Source organism: Myxine glutinosa, chromosome 3 (genome assembly GCF_964187855.1).
Source record: "Myxine glutinosa chromosome 3, kmMyxGlut1.1, whole genome shotgun sequence".
In the NCBI taxonomy this organism is placed as follows: domain Eukaryota; kingdom Metazoa; phylum Chordata; class Myxini; order Myxiniformes; family Myxinidae; genus Myxine; species Myxine glutinosa.
The window spans coordinates 3,398,563-3,420,513 of record NC_136263.1 but is presented as its reverse complement, the minus strand read 5'-3'; positions in this window follow the sequence as shown (position 1 = coordinate 3,420,513).

Below are 21,951 nucleotides of genomic sequence, written 5' to 3'. Positions count from 1 at the left end.
AAAAGTGATCAGTTGGGAGTGCCAAACAGACCAAGCCGAGTTGCCTTATGGTTCAAATTGAGAGTTTGCCCTCGTGCTTGGCATGATTGGCAAGTTGAAACCAAGCATGGGTTATTTAAACTCTGAAACAACAAAATTGCAGAAATAAAAGTTGCATTACCATGCACGACAAGGAGAAATGTTTGCGAGCGATCCGTGGGTACATCCTACTCACCAGGAGTCTTGTACTGGCGAAATATCTGATTGATGAGTGGGAAGTGAAGAATGATGGGTGCTCCCGGGTCCTCGGAATCGGCGAACATGTAGCACTCTTGAACAGAATCCAAGCTCACTTCCCCAATGTCCAAATCAGGAAAGGCCAAACCTCGTTCAGCACAGAACTCTTTTGCGTGCAACAGACCCTGCAGGAAGAATTCGTGGATGTTCAGGCTCCTTAAAGGCAACACATGGCGCTTGTTTGCTTATCTGCTTATCATGACGAGCCCATTTTGTCATGAGCGATATCCATAAAAGAGAAGAATGTGTTGATTTGACATTTGGTAATAGGATACTCAGTCGATGAGGAAATAGTTTAATAACGATATGACAACTTGGGAATCATTGTGTGCAGAAACATGTTTGCTTATTCTGCTTATCATGACGATCCCATTTTGGTCTATTACCACAGAGGTCTACCATAAGCTGTTGTCTACCATAAGCTGTTGTCTACCATAAGCTGTGGTCTACCATAAGTTGTGTCTCCAGCTGTGTCTTTTTTAATCAAACGCTGAGCTTTCCCTATTTATGTTTTACCTTGGTATGTTTTTCAGGCTTTTAAAGGTGCTGTCCATTATCACATGACATCACCTTCCGAACTTGTTTCGTTAAAACATTTGTTAGAGCTTGGTTCGAGGCATTTTTCCCTCACCCTGTGGCACCTCTTATGCCACTGCCAGGAAACTCCTGAGCAAACTCTGTACAAGTCTTTCACAAAGATCCACTGGGAATAAAATAACTGATCTGCTCCACTACTGGAGGCTCAATAACTTACCATAGTGGTTACAGACCAAGAAGACTCCTATTGAGACAACATGGTCAACTTTATATGCTTGAACCATAAAAAATGTTGTTGAAACATCTACGATGCGGAAGAAAAGGTTTCCTTAGAGTCTCCTTCCAGACACAGCAGGAAAGGCCGATTTTGGACCCTGATCATCACCACCTGACCTCCAATGTCAATGTAAATGAGTCTTCTCTGCAGATAATGCAGCAGAAGACAATGAGTAAGTTCCAATTTCCCTGGATGTCCACAGCATGACCAGATCATTTGATGAAGCACAAGAAAGGAAGCAAGTGAAGTGATTCTTAACAATTTCAAAATCAAGATACTTCATTGGAATACATCAGGAAAGTACATTTAGACACATTTAACTCGCTTCCTTCTGCCAAAGCAGGGCAGGGGACAGGCCAACTATCCTTTGGATGCTCAGGTTTATTTTTTCTCTCACGATTATCAACTCTTCATTAAGCGCAACAATTATAGATATGTGTCAGTGGTTATTAAATATATTTGCTCGCTTCGGTGAAGTTTCTGCACACAATGATTCCCAAGTTGTCATATCGTTATTAAACTATTTCCTCATCGACTGAGTATCCTATTACCAAATGTCAAATCAACACATTCTTTTTTTTTAAAATGGATATCGCCCAGACAAGGCATACAGCCACTCTCGGTAAGGGGCTAAGAGAAAGTTAGAAAAATATAAGGATAAAGCAAAACAAAATATAAATAGATAAATAAATAATAACAAGAAAACATCCAAGACACAGGAAGTAGCAGAGGTCGGGTAAAATGTGATTAAACCTCAAATATGTAGGAAGTATGAATTGACATTCCTCTTAAAACTATGTAGATCGTAGGATAATGGGAAGCATGTTACATGAAAGGTTACTTAAAAATCGATTAAAATACAGCCAGCACTCAGTTATTCATAGAAAGCCTGGTGTTGGCTTAGCGGTTAGGGTGGCAGCTTGGGATCCTAGGATCTTGGGTTCGAATCCCAGTCAATCGCTGAATTAACACCGGGGGGTTGTCGGCCTGTCATCCTTCAGAGGTCGGCAAATTGAGTACCAGTTCACTGGTAATTCCCTGTGTGTTGCAAGAGGCGATTAACAGGGTTGGTGGCAGGAAGGGCATCCGGCCATAAAACATCGATTAAAAAAAGGGGCCCACGGTGCCCAAAAAAGGCCAACCCCTGCTCTGCGGGGAAACATGGCCTCTAAAGGTGGTTCTACTCAGTTATTCACAGTCTGCAAGGCCTTTGTCTCTCCTGGATTATGCTCAGTGGAGTGCTGCTCTCCACTATGGGCTGGCACCCAGCATCACATCTGTCTTTCCTGGATTATGCTCAATGGAGTGCTGCTCTCTCCTATGGGCTGGCAACATTGTTGGAATCTCCAGTTATGAGACAAAAGCACACAAAAATGGCCACTGTGAGTATTTCGCATACAGTATACAATGGTCCGAAGCCTGATGTTGCCTGTTGGCTTAACGGTTAGGGTGCTGGCTTGGGATTCTAGGGTCCTGAGTTCAAATCCCGGTCGGTCATTGAATTAACATCAGGTGGGGTTGACTCAGCCTGTCATCCTTCCGAGGTCGGCAAAATGTGCACCAGCTTCCTGAGAATTCCAAATTTGGTGTGGAGTAGCATCCCTCTAGGTTTTAGCTTGCAGATAGATTCCATACAGCTGCAGTCTACTACAACAATGTGACGTGCTGAAAGTGTCTGAAGCTACAAAGTAAATTTGGCTCACCAGACAGGAAGTAGATATCGTGACAGTTCCTGGAAGAGTAGCTAGTTTCTGGAAAATCTGATGAAAACCCGAAATTCAGTTAAGTAACATAATATGAATGGATGCGGGTTTTCATTGTCGTACAGCTAAATGATACAATATTTCAGTACATCCAAGTAAATGGAATGATACATGGTAGAAGTGGGACTTGCAACTTTGAAATGGTGCAATTTGTATCGGTACGAATGGTGTTTACCTGTGAACGGCCCAATTCAAATAGCTGCTAAAGAAAAGGTGGGTAGGGAAATTGGCTTCTTCTTCTTTGTTATGCAGCGCATGACTTCAGATAACATCATTTGCTGGGCGCACAGTTTTACCACTAATGCAGTGTCCCTTGTAGGTTAGAGCCAGTGTTGTAGTCAAGCCCATTTGGTCCAAATCCAGGCTGTCTGAGTCCGAGTCCTTGGCATTTCGAGTCTGAGTCCTGTGATGAAAGTTTATTGTAAAGTAGAAAAATAGCGAATTTATTTGTGGTTATGTATTATGTAAATGAAGACAAAATATGAAAACCGACCAACAGTGTAACTTGTTATTTGCATCACTATTATATTCCATATTATGCCCTCTTGCTGTAGTTTGCTCATTCTTTTCGGATTACAATGGTTCTGATAAAATATGAATGTTGTCCAGAAAATATGGTAGTGAAAATTTGCATTTATTTGTCAATTATCAAAGTTGTGAAAGTTCAAAACAGCATCACACAAACATAGCTCGAATTATATGGTTGCTTTTCCCCTTAGTCCCCTACTGGTTTCACTGGAGGGGGCTATAGGTTTTCTCTCCGTCTGTCCGTCCGTCCATCCCACCTGTGGTTTTTTAGACTTTTTCCCCTTACCCTCTAATATATTCAACTGAAACTTGGTACATGGCTTTATTATGATAGGTTACACAACAAGTTTGAGTTTTGGGGCGTTTTGCCAATTTTTCACGGGGTTGTGCCCTTTTTGGTCTTAGACCAGTCTTTTAGGTCAGTTTTAGTCTTTTAGTTCTCCGACTTTTGGTCTTTCAGGTCAGTTTTCAGCTGCCATGACTCCAACCCACTGCTTTCCACCCATTGGCTGGACATCTGACCTGACACCACCCCAATTAACATCAATCACCGCCATTCCATGAAGCAGCATAGATCGGCAGGCCTCAGGCCATAGTCCTGGGTGTTAGCCAATGGGCCAGCGCAATTGGAATGATCCCAGGTATATAAGCACGATGTATTATATACGGCACATAAGCCGTACACGTTTTTGCTTCACGTATGTACATCGGGTTATTAGCCCTTCCCCTGTATCATTTGAGTTTTGTCATCAAATTTTCAATAAAGCTTTATTATGAGAATATGGAGAAGCCAAATTAATAATTTTAGTCAAAGGTCAAAGGTCAGCATCACATATAATCCTCAATTTTTATCCAATTGATCTGGAATTTTAAGAACTTGCACATTGGGTCACTGAATTGATTCACCAATCAAAAGCTAGAACCTGATTGTTTTTTTGTTTTGTTTTTAGATCAAAAGCTCAAAGGTCAAAGGCTGCATAAAATTGTCAATTTATATTTTGGTTTTCTTTAACCGTTTGTCATGTTTAGCATAAGGATGACGAGGATGACATCTGAATACAAAATGGGCGTGGACGGGCTATGCATTATTTTTGTGTTTGCTCCATAATAATAAGTAAGATATAGTCACATGGCTTCACTGGCTCTCGGCTTCACGGACCGTGTTTTTCGGTTTTATATATATTTGAAGAAGAAGAAGTTCACGGATGGGCTATGCATTATTTTTGTGTTTGCTCCATTATAATAAGTAAGATATAGTCACATGGCTTCACTGGCTCTCGGCTTCACGGACCGCGTTTTTCGGTTTTATATATATTTGAAGAAGAAGAACTTCACGGATGGGCTATGCATTCTTTTTGTGTTTGCTCCATTATAATAAGTAAGATATAGACACATGGCTTCACTGGCTCACGGCTTCACAGACCGTGTTTTTCGGTTTTATATATATTTGAAGAAGAAGAAGTTCCCGAAGGGCTATGCATTATTTTTGTGTTTGCTCCATTATAATAAGTAAGATATAGTCACATGGCTTCACTGGCACTCGGCTTCACGGACCGTGTTTTTCGGTTTTATATATATTTGAAGAAGAAGAAGTTCACGGATGGGCTATGCATTATTTTTGTGTTTGCTCCATTATAATAAGTAAGATATAGTCACATGGCTTCACTAGCTCACGGCTTCACGGACCGTGTTTTTCGGTTTTATATATATTTGAAGAAGAAGAAGTTCACGGATGGGCTATGCATTATTTTTGTGTTTGCTCCATTATGTTGTCGGATTGAGACTTAGGACTTGGGACTCAGAAGAACTCAGAAGAAAGGAGCAACGGATATATTTATTGGAACTCGAGTACTCAAGCTTGAGGACAGCAAAGTTGCACTGAAACTCACAAGGAATGACCAACAGTACAACAAGATGCTCTGAAATACTTCAATTAACATTGCTTTATATAAAGGAAAGTCAGGGGTGGAGTTAGCTCACAAGACACAGAGACAGAATGGGCTCATTGGGTCCCCCACCATAGTCCCATCCTGTTGTTCAGTTAATTAAAGGAAGTTCATCCAAGGCCAGTCATGGGTTAGCTTCTGATAAGGAGATGGTCAGCATTATGTGACAACATGTTTACAACTTTCTGTATAGCAGCTGGCTTGGGAAAGTACAAAGGGGAGTGGACACTCGTAAAACTGTCAACTTGCAAGATAATGGCAAAAACAGGAAACAGGCAAAGAGAGATAAGAGTTGCCTCCAAGGCCTGGAAAGGGGAACTAGAGATTGCGCCCACGCAGGCCAGAGCACAAAGGCAGAGAACTCCTTATTAGGATATTACACATCCTCAATGCAGTAGAAAGAACTCAGTATCATGAAAGAGTACAGTAGCAAGTCAAAACAAAACATATAATTGGTTATACTTGGTAATTGGTAAAGCAGCAAGGATATACAAAGGGGGAGGGGCATTACAGCTCCCTACATACCGCCCTTTTGGATCTAAGATACAAAGTTATCTACGAGCCAATCAAAGGCCTTTATTTCAAACAAAAACAGAAAAATCATTCAACATATCACGCGAAGGCAGCCCCGTAAGAATGTCCCGTACCAAAGCACCACACAAACTCAGTAGGATGATTCGCGTCTGTATGTGAGTATGCAATGTAAGGCCGTAAAAGCAGAGTGATCAAATGGCACACAAAATCCACCAAAAGAGGTGGGAGAGAGAGAGAGTGTAACTAAACGTAACGTACCACACGAATGCAGCCCAGTGAGCATGTCCCGTACCCAGTACCGCACAACGAACCCAGCAGGCTGATCCGCGGGTGTGTGGGTGCAAGTGGGTGTAAGTGGATGTATGATGTAAGTCGGGTGTAGATGGGTGTATGAGGTGAGACCGTAGAGACATGAAGATCGAATAGCGCGCCAAATCCACAACGAAGACCTCTGGTTCCACCGGGGTCCACACCCAGGAAGATCTCCGACCCACCCTTGGTCCACAGAGGTGCAGCCGGACTCCTCCCCAACTGGAGCTCGCCCAGGCTTCCCCAAGTGAAATCCTTGTCGATCTTCAGCGCTCAATCGATATTCATGTTCATGAGGTCTCTTACGTGCTGGTGATCTGGGGAAGACACAACATCGTCAGTATCAGGTGGCTCAAACCTATGGCCATAAAATAAAGCATAACGATCCAAAGGTGGGAGAGAAACTTCCTTTGGGTCAAAGTCGAGATCGTCCGAGGCGATGCTGCTAGCTTCGCTGTTATTCAAGGGCGAATCTCCAAAACAATCAGACTCGGAACTCAGAGTATTTTCACGATCGAGTTCCTCTCCATCCGGGCTTGGGTTCACAGCTGGGTCCAAATCCCGAACTGGGTCAGTGGCGTTTGACTCACTGTGGGCTTGTGAGACATAAAGGTGAGCTCGTGAAACATGGAGAGGCAGAGCCTGCATTGAAACATAAACATCAGCCGGGGACCCTCGCAAGTGGCCCACATCATCATTGGTAACATCATCAGTAACATTATTTTCAGGTGGCGTAGGCCTGCGGAGTGGACGGCCCATAGTCATAGCCACGGCATGGCATATCGTGAAGAAACGAGAGGAATCCTTCAGGAAATCGTCGATTTCTTCTTCCGACGTGTCGGGGCCCAGTTTAAACGGCCTCCTGGTAGCCTGAAATGCTTCGAGGTCCGCATAAGTGTACTCGACGTCATTATCGGTAATATCAACAATGGAAGAACAATCTTCGGAAGCGAAGATCTCATTGTCGCGGCCCAGGGACTCGTTCAGGTCGTCGTTCCAGGATCCGCGACTGGCAGTTGAGTTGACAGCTGGTGTGTCATCCGGACCCGCGATCCGCTGGTCGATCATCACCATGGCCTTTTCCGGTGTCGTCTTCAGTGTCCATCCTGTGGAAAACTTCCTCACACACGCAAGGACTAAAGCCTTGATTATCACACAACTAACCACGATTCCAAGGACTATTGCCAAAGCGGTTAGTACCCACTTTACAATTGTGCCTGTCCACCCTTTGAACCAGTCGGTAAGCCACTGGTGGGAGGCTTCCCGATCCAAGCGATCCCTTGTCAATGAGTGAGCGCTTTCCCTTAACGTTATAATAGCAGCACTGACACCCTGTGAGGGGTCAGGAATAAAAGTGCAACATTTACCCTCAATTATCCCACATACCCCTCCTCGTTCTGCCAATAGCATATCTAATGCAACCCTATTTTGCATAACCATTGTACGCAGATGGACAACTGTGTCCAACATTTCGTCGTGTGCTGTAGCGGTGGCGTTGGCCACAGTTTCTAAGATTAACGCAATTTTGTCAATGCGGTAACTGTTCATGACCGTCCCAGCCCATGGGAAGAAGAAGCTAACGGCTTTCTCCCAATCAGCGCCGTGTAAAGTAGTGGTGTCGTCGTCGTGCCAATAAGTGCTTCGTTGTGTCCTTATGAGTGCGGTGGTATTATGCAAGTGCTGTCGCATTTCCATCTCAGGGAAAACTGATCCTAAATAGCAAATTCCTCCCCAATTATCAGGTAAATACGGGTAAGCTTTATTCCCGCATACAAACATGGTCCCGTGCGGGGCCACTAAATGGGTGGTCATGCAAGTGAGAAGACCTGGGATAGTGTTTGTCCCGTTTTCCCCTTTCCATGCCAACTGGAGGTGTGTGAGGTTATGCAAGGGCGAGCTTGTAACGTTCACTAGGAGCGTGTGTTTCCCTTTTCTCGGGTCCGCGGGAAGGGTATCTCTACACACGGATTTGCCTACCATTACTTGGCCCTTTCCTTCTAAGCAGAGGGCCCCCCATGCCGGCTTGACCCAAACCGGCGCCGGACGTTCCTCAAAGTGTCGGGACAGGATGGGAGGGGAGTACTGGAAAACTCGTTTACACGCGGTTTCATCAGAACCTTGGCTTGTCAGAGTTGTACTAATGCATTTGGTATCTAGTGGCTTCGAGCACAAATCATTGAGTGATAGGGGTAACACTACCATTGGTATGCCTGCTGTGCTGGTGCGGGGAAGGTGCATACACATCCAACACTGTGTCCTATTCTGTACTGTGGCCATATGCCGTGCGACCTTCCAGTATGTGTTCTCCTCTGGCTTCCTTCTTACTTCCTGGGCAGGAGGGGGTTTAATGACGTAGGCGGCACAACTAGGCCGGAATTGGTGTTGGGTCTCTCCCCTCTTTTTGTTCCTTCTAATCAGCGTGCGCGGGGGCCATATTCCACATTCAAGTATTATCGTGGTGTGTGGGCCGACGAGGGCATGCGACAGTAGGAGAGTAGTATTGTCGATGCCCGTGCCCCATTGATATCCTGCGGCGGCGTGACTATTCACGGTCCCAGTAAACCTTCCATTTTCCACCTGTCTAACTTTAGTTAAGACTATGCGTGGGGTTGTCATGCGTGCCTGTGGTGTCCCATTATGTACCACCATGGCTTCCATCCATCTTACAGATAACCACTTGAAATGTGTCTCCAACTCACAGCAATGTACTACTATCCCCTGTCCCCGGGGAGCCGTTATGTATTTGACGGAGTAAAGTTTAAATAACGTGTAGTTGTCGTGTCCTGGGTATTTGGGGAGATCCTCTCTCAGTGGGTTAAACTGCAGAAGCCTATCCTTGGCGGGGTTTGTTAGGCAGTTGCCCAGAATTCCCATCATCATGACCGTCATCGCCGCCCTTAGGAGACTGTGGTGCCCTAGACGGTGCATTGTCTTCAGCGGTGTGAGGTGTGGTGTCTGCAGCAATGTGAGGTGCGGTGTCTTGTGTGGCTTGTGGTGCGGGGATGGACAACTTACAATGGGTGGCGTGGATCCACGAAGGTTTACCCTCGCAGAAGACTGCCGTCGGTGTGACCAGTAGCACCTGGAATGGTCCCTTCCACCGTGGCTCCAAAGCAGCCTTGCGGGTGAAGTGCTTCACGAGCACCCAGTCGCCGGCCTGAAAGTTGTGGATGGCGTGGCCTATTGGTTCAGGCAGCGCCTCTCGTACTCGAGCATGGATGCTGCGTGCCACATTCGACAAGCCTATGCAAAATCTCAAAAGCATGTCATCCATTACTGGCAAAGCAAGGGTGGACATGTCTGTTGGTGCTGAAACGGGCAAGCTCATAGGTCGTCCCATTAATATTTCGTGGGGGGAAAGGCCCGTAGTGCGACCCGGGGTGGAACGAATGCTCATCAATGCAAGCGGAAGAGCCTCTGGCCACCTCAAGCCTGTGTCTGCGCAAAGTTTCGCTAGTTTATTCTTTAAAGTCTTGTTCGTTCGTTCCACAAGTCCTGAGGACTGTGGGTGGTAGACGCAATGGAAGGATTGTTTAACACCCAACGCCTTCAGGATGCCCTTAACCACCTGCGCCGTGAAATGGCCTCCTTGATCTGACGAAATTATCTGGGGAATGCCAAATCTGCACATAAAATCCCGCACGAGGCGCTTCACTACTGTCGGAGCATCGGATTTGACGCATGGGTATGCTTCGACCCATTTGGTGAACGTATCTACGATTACCAACACATAGCGAAACGACAAGCTTGGTTCCAATTCTGTAAAATCGAACTCAATAGTTGCGAACGGCCCACTTGGCGGGGGCCGTCCCCCATCATGTGCATGTCTCGGCGGCGCCCCTCTATTGTGTTGCTGGCAGACCACACACGATCGGCACACTTCGGATACAATCCGTGACAGTCCTGGCGCTGCCCAAGTGTAGTCTATCTGTCCCATCACCCCCCTCTGGCACACATGACCATTCTGATGAGCCATGCGTGCCAGCCAAGGCAGTAAAGCCTGGGGTGCTATAGGTTTTTCATCAAGGGTCCACATTTCCCCTGGCCCAGGGCGTATCGCTCCTCGTTTGAGCCAGACCTCGTGTTCGGCCGTTGGTGCAGCATTTTGCAAATTTATGATATCGTCCTTAGTTGGTGTGGCGGGTGGTCCCGCAGTCGGTATGTCAGCCATCTGTGCGGCTGTCTTCTGTGCTCGTGTCACCATCGGCATGTTGCGTTCTATCTGTTGGTTGGCGGCCTTTCCTGCCGCCTCGTCCGCCCTTGCGTTGCCCCGGGCAACGTCAGTGTCCGCCCTTTGGTGGCCACGACACTTAATTACCGCGATAGCGCGGGGAAGTAAAATGCTTCGGAGGAGCCCTTCTACCAACGCGCCATTCTTTATCACTGAACCGGCAGATGTGAGAAAACCTCTCATCTTCCAGATGGCTCCTTTATCGTGGACTACGCCGTGAGCGTAGGCCGAATCTGTGTAAATGTTGACGGCAAGGCCTTCCGCCAAGCTGCATGCTCTGGTCAAGGCGCACAGCTCCGCCTGTTGTGCGGAAAATGTAGGTGGAAGACGCCCGCTCTCTACCGTTTCGCTATCCGAGCACACGGCGTACCCGGACAACAGAGACCCGTCCCATGCGCGCCTAGCTGATCCATCGACATAATATATACAGTCGGGGTATTCTAAGGGATTGTCCTTTAAATCCGATCGCACCGTGGAGACTAGCTGCACAACGTCGGAGCACACATGAGGTTCGCCCTCCTCAGGAGTGGGCATCAGTGAGGCTGGGTTGAGCGTCGTGCAACGTTCGATCGTGATGTTGGCTGCAGTGATCAGTGCGGATTCGTATTGCATTAATCTAGTGTTAGACAAATGCTGTGTGCTTCGCTGTAACAACAGCGAAGTGACGCAATGTGGTACCCGTAGCGTTACTGGGTGTCCCATAACAATGTCCGCTGTTCTTTCTACTGCGTACCTGGCCGCTGCCACGGCTTGCAAGCACACCGGAAACCCTTGTTCGACCGGGTCTAACTTTTTACTAAAGTAGGCCACCGGCCGCTCCTTATCCCCATGGGTCTGTGTCAAAACTGACTGGGCGAAACCTCCCACGGCGTGAGTGTAAAGGGTAAATGGTTTCGCATAATCCGGGAGTCCTAATGACGGTGCCGTAACCAGCGCCTGTTTCAGCCCGTCAAAACATCGCCTCAATTCATCCGTCCATATCAATAGGTCCGGGGCATTTGATTTGGTCGCCTCGTACAGTGGTTTAGCCAGCAGCGCAAAATCAAGTATCCAAGTGCGGCAATATCCCGTCATACCTAGGAAGCGCAGCATTTGTCGTTGCCAGCGAGGGCGAGGCAGCTCCATGATAGCGGTCACCCGTCCAGCATCCAATTCTCGTTTGCCATGCGAAATGGCGTGTCCCAAGTAAGTTACAACCTGCCGCACAAACTGAAGTTTTGGTCTGCCTACTTTGTGGCCTTTGGCCGCCAAGGCCTTTAATAGGGCCAAAGAATCCATTTCGCACGCCTCCTTTGAAGGGGAGCAAATCAACAAATCGTCAACGTATTGCAGCAACACTGACCCTCCCTTCAATTCCACATCCGCCAGGTCGCGGTGCAGCGCCCGGGAAAACAGAGTGGGGCTATCTGAAAACCCCTGAGGTAGTACTGTCCAAGTATACTGGCGCCCCCTATGGGTGAAAGCGAATAAGTATTGTGACTCAGGCGCGATGGGCACAGAGAAAAACGCAGAACAAAGGTCGATGACCGTGAAGTATGTTGCGTCCGGTGGAATTGACATCATGAGGGTTTCTCCGTTTGGAACTAGTGGGTGTATGCCCTGTATCACCTTGTTCACCTCCCTTAAATCCTGTACAAACCTCCATTTGTCCTTTGACGGCTTTTTAACTGGCAAAATTGGTGTATTACATGGGCTGTTAGTTTCCACGATAATCTTCTGTTCCACTAGGGATTGAATCACTGGTGCTATGCCTACGTCGGCCTCAGGTCGTAGCTTATACTGTTTTACATTTGGCAAGCGCATCCCCGGCTGCACTGCTATCACTAGAGGTTCGGCGTCTCGCATCCGTCCAACCTCACCGTCGCTTTTGGGCCATAAATTGTCTGGCACCTCCGCTAGGAGGTAATCTGACTCACCCGGGTCCGTCAGCACTGCCCTCATGGCATAGGTGCCCTTAGGAGGCAACTCTGTTGCTTCGAACGTTCCATCCCTCCGTTGTGTCTTGAAGTCAATTGAGAACCCTTCGCCATTTTGGAGCCGTTTCAAAGTCCAACGGCCCTTCTTACTCCGATAACCTTGTAGGGGAACTTCACGTAACCTCCCTACCATCCAACCTACACTTTCCGGCGGCCACCCCTTGGCAGTAGTGAGGGTAACATGGGCGGCCGCTCCTTCGGGGTATCGGGTCAATGCACGCTGACTCGAGGTTAGGACTGCCTCGATTCCTATTCCCTCGCGGCCGATCCACATCCGTGCCAAGTGTAGAGGCGTGCGCTCGCCCAGCTTTTCCTTAACCTTTTCTCGATAATTCTCGTCGTCGCCCGTTGCATCATAGTACGCAGTGCAATGGGGTGGACTATCCTTTAAGGTTTTTATCGAAATTTCGTGCAGTTGTAGCCAATCTCGCAGAACTGCGTTGTCCAAACACACATTATCTATGATATGCGTCCAGGTAGCCAGAGCCCCTTCATCCATGCGCCACCAATACACGGTGGGGCCGGGCCGAGACAATGCCGTCATTACCAAGTCGCGTTTAGATTCCGCGACGTCTACGAAAACTCCCTCCTCGGTACATGAGATCTGACAGCCCAAACGGCACAATAAATCCCGTCCCAGCAAATTCGTCGGGGCGGTAGTGGTCATCAAAAAGGCATGTTTAGCCTCCAGCGGGCCGCATGTTACTCGCACTTCCTCCGAAATAGGAAGCGCTTGGGGTAAACCCGAAACACCCAGTATTTGAACGTTCCTGGCCGTAGGGCGCAAAGAGGGCAATTGCCCCTTGTTAATTGTGCTGCGAGTCGCGCCCGTATCTACGAGAAATTCTAATTGTCTTCCCTCCACGTCCAACATCATGGTTGGTTCCTCTGCCGGTGTCATGGTCAAGAGAGGACACTCCTTGGGCGACTCGCCAGCGTCCCGTCAATAGGCCCCTCTATTGTATTGGGGCTGAAACCCCTTACGAGCCTTTGGGCAATCACGTATCCAGTGTCCCATCTGCTTGCAATAATGGCACGGTTCCTGCGGAACCGGTGGTGCGGAGGGCATAGGTCGTCCCTCTACAGCGCCCCTTCCGCCCTGCCGGCGTTCTGGCGGCCCCCAATGTGACTGGTTCACTGGTTGCCACTGCGGCGGACCCCGAGGCGGGGCCCAGTTCCCCCTTGGTCCGTTCTGCATCCCACTATTGGGGGGTGGTCCGGGGTTTTGGAGAAGGGGTCTTGGTGGATACCAATTTTGGGGAGGGGGCCCTTGCACAGTCCAAGTTTGAGGGTTTTGAGGAGGAGGGGGAAGAGGGGGTGGTATTGTCCATTGTTGTTTCACCTCGTTCATATTAATTAGTCCAAAATCTTCCTCAGTACAACCGTCGCAGTTCTCATTTTCGTTGTGGATCCACTCTCCGTTGGGGAATTGGCCCTTATAGAAAAGAGGATAACAACTCCTCCTATGTTCCTCTGGACCTCGAACAGGTCCCCACTTCTGGCACTGTTCGTGTATGTAGTTCTGACTCTGATCCCCCTTTTTATTCTGATTAAATTGAGCCCGTTTCTCTTGGACAAACATTTGCAATATTTCCTCCTTAATATCCTTCTTCTCCTCTAGGGAGGAGCCCGGGCATTGTTCCAGTTTGTCGCATAATTCGTTGGTTGTCATTCCCTTCCAGCCGAAGAGGACGGTCTGTACCTGTTTCTTTAACACCGGCCGAAGCCCCTCGATTAGATATTGATTTACCAATGGTTGGGGTAGCCCTCCCAGCTGCATCGGACCCAGTCCTCCCCAGCGCGCAATGGCCTTTTCCAACCTTTCTCGGTACTCTCCAATTGGTTCTCCTGCCTTTTGTTTTATGGCCCCGATCTTTCCCCAATCCGGACCTCCTGCTGGCAACAGCGCCTGCTCAATAGAATCTAGCAGCAGGACCTTTTGAGCATCCCATTGCGCTTGTGTTAACAGGGGGTTTGCACCAGCCCTTGGGTCTGCCACCGGCCAGTGTGCTCTTTGTCTAGCCCTTTCCCATACCTTGGGTGGGAGCACGGACACTCCCATATGGGTTATGTCTCGATAGTCGCACTCGCCATCCAAAACCCAATTCGACATGGTCGGCACTATCTGCCGTGGATCCTCAATAAGCAAATGTTGAATCCTTGCCCGCATTACAGTTAAAGAGGATTCTTTCCATGGTACTCTTTCCCGAACCCCATGACCTGCTGCGTCAACCCCGATAACTTGTACAGGGCACAATGTTTTCTTTTCCTCTATTTCCTGACATTCCGATGGGGTAGTTTGTGAGGTCCTTTTCCCCTTACAACCTACCAGTGAGGGGTATAACCCATCCGGTCCTATCGGTGGCGGGAACCCTGCGATGTCGGTCCCGTCATCTATTCCGTTAGCCCCGAGTTGTGCAAACGGCCTTCCCTGGCTCGGGTGGTTCTGGGGTATCTGGGGCGCGATGGTAGCGGGGTTATAGGGAGGTGGTAGCGGGGGCGCAGAAAGGATAGGTGGTGCCTGAAACCCCGGGACAGAGCTTAGGACTGGGGCTGGGGAGGGTAGATTGGTCACTGCCTCCCCTCTCGCGGGGTCTGGGTTTTCAACGAGCGGCATCAGTCGCGCGTTGGCCTGCCTCTCTATTTCCTTAAGCGCTTCATCCTGCTCTTTATTCGCCTGTTTCCTCAGACCCTTGAGTTTTGTTACCTCACCGGCCAAGCTGGCCTGTTTCGACTTTGCGTGTCGCTTCATCGCTTCTTCCTTCCACCAGCCAAAGACTTTCCAATAGTCAGGCGGAAAGTGTTTCGTGGCCTGTTCGAACTTTTCTAATGTCTCATACAATACGTCCAATTTTTCCAGCGCAAAAGACCCTCCTTCGGGCCACGGTTCTCCTAAATCCTTCGTCAATGCAACCCATGACTTCCCTGGTCTCACAGCAGCATAGCCATACCTCTTAAACATAAAAAATGCTGGGGTATGTCTAAGCGGTTCACCTGCCTTTACTGTCTTATTACCCATACTGTTACCCATCCTAGGAAAATTTAGTTTACCGACGTAGCCTTGTACTCGTGAGGATCGCCCGCCTCGCGTTTACAGCCGTCTACCTAACTCTGAGAGGCTCGCAGTCTTGTACTCGTGAGGTTCGCCCGCCTCGCGTGGTACGGCCGCGCTACCTACTCTCCTGAGAGGCTCGCCCGCCTACACAGCCGTCTATCCTACCCTTACTGCACTTTCCTGGCGTCCTACGCCCGTATAATAGTTCTGATCTTACTTAAAATCCCAACGTCTCCCGGGTAGGCCTCGGATCGGGACGCCGCCCTTATCCTTACCCTTACAACCCAGAGATCTATTACCCCTTAACCTCAGGCGCCCAACGTGGGGCACTTCTCCTTACGTAACGTTACCCTAACGAGTCCATAAACAATCAGTTGCTCCAGGACCCAAGCGGTCCGTAATTAAATTTAGGTTCGTGGAACAGGTATGAGCAGGGAACGGAACGTACGGCGACCGAGCAAGAGAGAGTGGGTTACAATTTGGACTGACCCCCGGGCTAAAAAGGAAAAAACAAAAGAAAACCACAGCTCACCTGACCCGGATCAATTGCCAGCTGGTCTCTCACCACTCCCTTGCCTGGGACCGCGTCCCGGACTGCCCAGACTGATCCCACCGCTGCCACCAGTTGTCGGATTGAGACTTAGGACTTGGGACTCAGAAGAACTCAGAAGAAAGGAGCAACGGATATATTTATTGGAACTCGAGTACTCAAGCTTGAGGACAGCAAAGTTGCACTGAAACTCACAAGGAATGACCAACAGTACAACAAGATGCTCTGAAATACTTCAATTAACATTGCTTTATATAAAGGAAAGTCAGGGGTGGAGTTAGCTCACAAGACACAGAGACAGAATGGGCTCATTGGGTCCCCCACCATAGTCCCATCCTGTTGTTCAGTTAATTAAAGGAAGTTCATCCAAGGCCAGTCATGGGTTAGCTTCTGATAAGGAGATGGTCAGCATTATGTGACAACATGTTTACAACTTTCTGTATAGCAGCTGGCTTGGGAAAGTACAAAGGGGAGTGGACACTCGTAAAACTGTCAACTTGCAAGATAATGGCAAAAACAGGAAACAGGCAAAGAGAGATAAGAGTTGCCTCCAAGGCCTGGAAAGGGGAACTAGAGATTGCGCCCACGCAGGCCAGAGCACAAAGGCAGAGAACTCCTTATTAGGATATTACACATCCTCAATGCAGTAGAAAGAACTCAGTATCATGAAAGAGTACAGTAGCAAGTCAAAACAAAACATATAATTGGTTATACTTGGTAATTGGTAAAGCAGCAAGGATATACAAAGGGGGAGGGGCATTACAGCTCCCTACATAGTCACATGGCTTCACTGGCTCACGGCTTCACGGACCGTGTTTTTCGGTTTTATATATATTTGAAGAAGAAGAAGTTCACGGATGGGCTATGCATTATTTTTGTGTTTGCTCCATTATAATAAGTAAGATATAGTCACATGGCTTCACTGGCTCTCGGCTTCACGGACCGCGTTTTTCGGTTTTATATATATTTGAAGAAGAAGAACTTCACGGATGGGCTATGCATTATTTTTGTGTTTGCTCCATTATAATAAGTAAGATATAGTCACATGGCTTCACTGGCTCACGGCTTCACAGACCGTGTTTTTCGGTTTTATATATATTTGAAGAAGAAGAAGTTCACGGATGGGCTATGCATTATTTTTGTGTTTGCTCCATTATAATAAGTAAGATATAGTCACATGGCTTCACTGGCTCACGGCTTCACAGACCGTGTTTTTCGGTTATATATATATTTGAAGAAGAAGAAGTTCACGGAAGGGCTATGCATTATTTTTGTGTTTACTCCATTATAATAAGTAAGATATAGTCACATGGCTTCACTGGCTCACACAGACCGTGTTTTTCGGTTTTATATATATTTGAAGAAGAAGAAGTTCACGGATGGGCTATGCATTATTTTTGTGTTTGCTCCATTATAATAAGTAAGATATAGACACATGGCTTCACTGGCTCACGGCTTCACAGACCGTGTTTTTCGGTTTTATATATATTTGAAGAAGAAGAAGTTCCCGAAGGGCTATGCATTATTTTTGTGTTTGCTCCATTATAATAAGTAAGATATAGACACATGGCTTCACTGGCTCACGGCTTCACAGACCGTGTTTTTCGGTTTTATATATATTTGAAGAAGAAGAAGTTCACGGATGGGCTATGCATTATTTTTGTGTTTGCTCCATTATAATAAGTAAGATATAGTCACATGGCTTCACTGGCACTCGGCTTCACGGACCGTGTTTTTCGGTTTTATATATATTTGAAGAAGAAGAAGTTCACGGATGGGCTATGCATTATTTTTGTGTTTGCTCCATTATAATAAGTAAGATATAGTCACATGGCTTCACTGGCTCACGGCTTCACGGACCGTGTTTTTCGGTTTTATATATATTTGAAGAAGAAGAAGTTCACGGATGGGCTATGCATTATTTTTGTGTTTGCTCCATTATAATAAGTAAGATATAGTCACATGGCTTCACTGGCTCTCGGCTTCACGGACCGCGTTTTTCGGTTTTATATATATTTGAAGAAGAAGAACTTCACGGATGGGCTATGCATTATTTTTGTGTTTGCTCCATTATAATAAGTAAGATATAGTCACATGGCTTCACTGGCTCACGGCTTCACAGACCGTGTTTTTCGGTTTTATATATATTTGAAGAAGAAGAAGTTCACGGATGGGCTATGCATTATTTTTGTGTTTGCTCTATTATAATAAGTAAGATATAGTCACATGGCTTCACTGGCTCACGGCTTCACAGACCGTGTTTTTCGGTTATATATATATTTGAAGAAGAAGAAGTTCACGGAAGGGCTATGCATTATTTTTGTGTTTGCTCTATTATAATAAGTAAGATATAGTCACATGGCTTCACTGGCTCACACAGACCGTGTTTTTCGGTTTTATATATATTTGAAGAAGAAGAAGTTCACGGAAGGGCTATGCATTATTTTTGTGTTTGCTCTATTATAATAAGTAAGATATAGTCACATGGCTTCACTGGCTCACGGCTTCACGGACCGTGTTTTTCGGTTTTATATATATTTGAAGAAGAAGAAGTTCACGGAAGGGCTATGCATTATTTTTGTGTTTGCTCTATTATAATAAGTAAGATATAGTCACATGGCTTCACTGGCTCACGGCTTCACGGACCGTGTTTTTCGGTTTTATATATATTTGAAGAAGAAGAAGTTCACGGAAGGGCTATGCATTATTTTTGTGTTTGCTCTATTATAATAAGTAAGATATAGTCACATGGCTTCACTGGCTCTCGGCTTCACAGACCGTGTTTTTCGGTGTTATATATATATATTTTTTTTTTTTTTTTTTTGTATACAAGATCGAGGCTCGTGAAAGAGCTAACATTAATCACACAAAAAGACAAACCGACACACAAAACACAAAAAACAAGGGGAGCGGTAGACAAGATGGGGAGAGAGGGGGAAGGACACAAAAGAGAGTGGGAAGGACACAAACACAACATTTGAGAGCAGGGACATCGGGAGGACTTGGGGGGAGGTGGGAGAGGATTAAAACATATGAACACTGCAAGGACTCTGGGGTGAATTACCGGGGGTAGAAAAGATCACGGTTTTCGATGGGGGAAGATAAGAGATGGTGGTGAACAGCTGTTTTAAAGACCTGGAGGGAGGAGTGGGATTGAAGGGAGTGGGGGAGTTTGTTCCAGAGGCGGGAGAAAAGGGGAATGAAAGAGTGAAGGTGAGCAGAGAGCCTAGACTTTGGCAGTTTAACCAGAAGAGGGTTGCAGGCAGATCTTGTGCGACCTGAAGGAATATTGGGGGGACAGAGCACAGAGAGAGCTGGGGGAGCAAGGCCGGAGAGGAGTCGGTAGAAGACAGAAAGACCACCAACCTGCCTGCGGTGAGTGAGTGAAAGGCCCTCGGCGTTGACTACATCGCAGGAGATTCCAATGATTCTGAAAGCTTTGGCCTCAACAGCGTGAAGCCGAGCAAGGTGTGAGGCAGGAGCACCAGCCCAGAGGGGGGAACAGTATTCCATTGAGCTGCGGATGAAAGCCTTGTATGTGGTGAGGAGCTCAGGTGTGCCAAGGAAGGACTTCGCACGACGGAGGATGCCCAGTCGGCGACTGGCTTTGGAGGCCAGCTTGGAAATGTGGTTTTCCCAAGAAAGATCATGGCAGATAGTGAGACCCAAAAGCTTGAGCGACAGAACTTCTTGGAGAGGATTGTTGAGAAAGTAGATGGGAGGGTTGTCCAGTCGGTCCTTTCGGAGAGACATTGTAAGAGTGTGAGATTTGTCAGGATTGAAAGACATGTTCCACTTGTTTGACCAGTCTGTGATTTTGTCCAGGTCTGCAGAGAGTGAGGAGGCTGCAGACTGCCGATCTGAGGGATGAGGAATGGAGCGACAGAGAGTAGAGTCGTCAGCAAAGAGATAGAGAGGATTTTCAAGAGAGTCAGAGAGATCATTGATGAAGACCAGAAAAAGCATAGGGCCCAGAACACTACCTTGGGGAACTCCAGCCTGAACAGGAAGAGGAGATGAGAGAAACCCATTCAGGGCCACACGTTGACTACGACCAGAGAGGAAGTCCACCAGCCATGCGTGGAGATTTCCATGGATACCAAAGGAGGAGAGTTTGGAGAGCAGAGCAGGGTGCCAGACCGTATCGAAGGCACGTGAAATGTCAAGGGAGACAGCTCTAATTTCCTGTTTGGCGTTGAGGACCTCCATCCATTGTTGAGAAAGCAGAAGCAGCATGTCCAGAGTAGAGTGACCAGGTCTGAAACCAAATTGATGATCAGAGATCAAGCCATTGGAGAAGAGGAAAGATTTAATATCTGAAGCAATGATGGATTCCATGACTTTGCTGATAATTGGGAGAAGGCTGATTGGTCTGTAGTTGCTGGGATCTGTTTTTGCACCTTTTTTGTGCAAAGCGGTGATGTTGGCTGATTTCCAAGCAGATGGCAGATGACCTTGAGCAAAAGAGAGGGTGAAGAGAACAGAAAGAGGGAGTGAAAGTGCAGAAGAACATGATTTTAGGACCCGTGGGCTGATGCCGTCAGGACCAGTTGCAGAATCAGAGTCGAGGGTTGCCAGAAACTTTTCCACCTTGTCAGGAGGAAAGGACACAGAGTCCAAGAGCAGCTGGGTACGACTGGGTACGGTGGGTACAGAGAGGGATGGGTTTGGGACACAAGATTTAGAGGCAAACACAGAGTTGAGGCATTCAGCTTTTTCATGTGCGGAGTCAGCCGTTAAGCCGTTTGAGGTGAGGGAGGGGATGGAGGGGGAACAAACACCAGAAACAGATTTGACCAGACGCCACCAGGATTTGGAAGAGGGAGACAGATAAGAGAGTTCGGTCTTGAGAATGGTGAGATATTGTTTCCTGGCTCTCCTGAGGGTGGACACACACTTGTTTCGGGCTTTGTGAAAGGAAATGAGATTTCCTTCCGTTGGATTTGCTTTCCAGGAGACGAAAGCAAGTTGTTTCAGGGCAACAGCCTCACCACAAGATTCCGTGTACCATGGACGGGAGGAAGGGTATGACAATTTGAAGAAGAAGAAGTTCACGGAAGGGCTATGCATTATTTTTGTGTTTGCTCCATTATAATAAGTAAGATATAGTCACATGGCTTCACTGGCTCACGGCTTCACAGACCGTGTTTTTCGGTTTTATATATATTTGAAGAAGAAGAAGTTCACGGAAGGGCTATGCATTATTTTTGCGTTTGCTCCATTATAATAAGTAAGATATAGTCACATGGCTTCACGGACCGTGTTTTTCGGTTTTATATATATTTGAAGAAGAAGAAGTTCACGGATGGGCTATGCATTATTTTTGTGTTTGCTCCATTATAATAAGTAAGATATAGTCACATGGCTTCACTGGCACTCGGCTTCACGGACCGCGTTTTTCGGTTTTATATATATTTGAAGAAGAAGAAGTTCACGGAAGGGCTATGCATTCTTTTTGTGTTTGCTCCATTATAATAAGTAAGATATAGTCACATGGCTTCACTGGGTCTCGGCTTCACGGACCGTGTTTTTCGGTTTTATATATATTTGAAGAAGAAGAAGTTCACGGAAGGGCTATGCATTATTTTTTGCGTTTGCTCCATTATAATAAGTAAGATATAGTCACATGGCTTCACTGGCTCTCGGCTTCACGGACCGTGTTTTTCGGTTTTATATATATTTGAAGAAGAAGAAGTTCACGGAAGGGCTATGCATTATTTTTTGCGTTTGCTCCATTATAATAAGTAAGATATAGTCACATGGCTTCACTGGCTCTCGGCTTCACGGAACGTGTTTTTCGGTTTTATATATATTTGAAGAAGAAGAAGTTCACGGATGGGCTATGCATTATTTTTGTGTTTGCTCCATTATAATAAGTAAGATATAGTCACATGGCTTCACTGGCTCTCGGCTTCACGGACCGTGTTTTTCGGTTTTATATATATTTGAAGAAGAAGAAGTTCACGGAT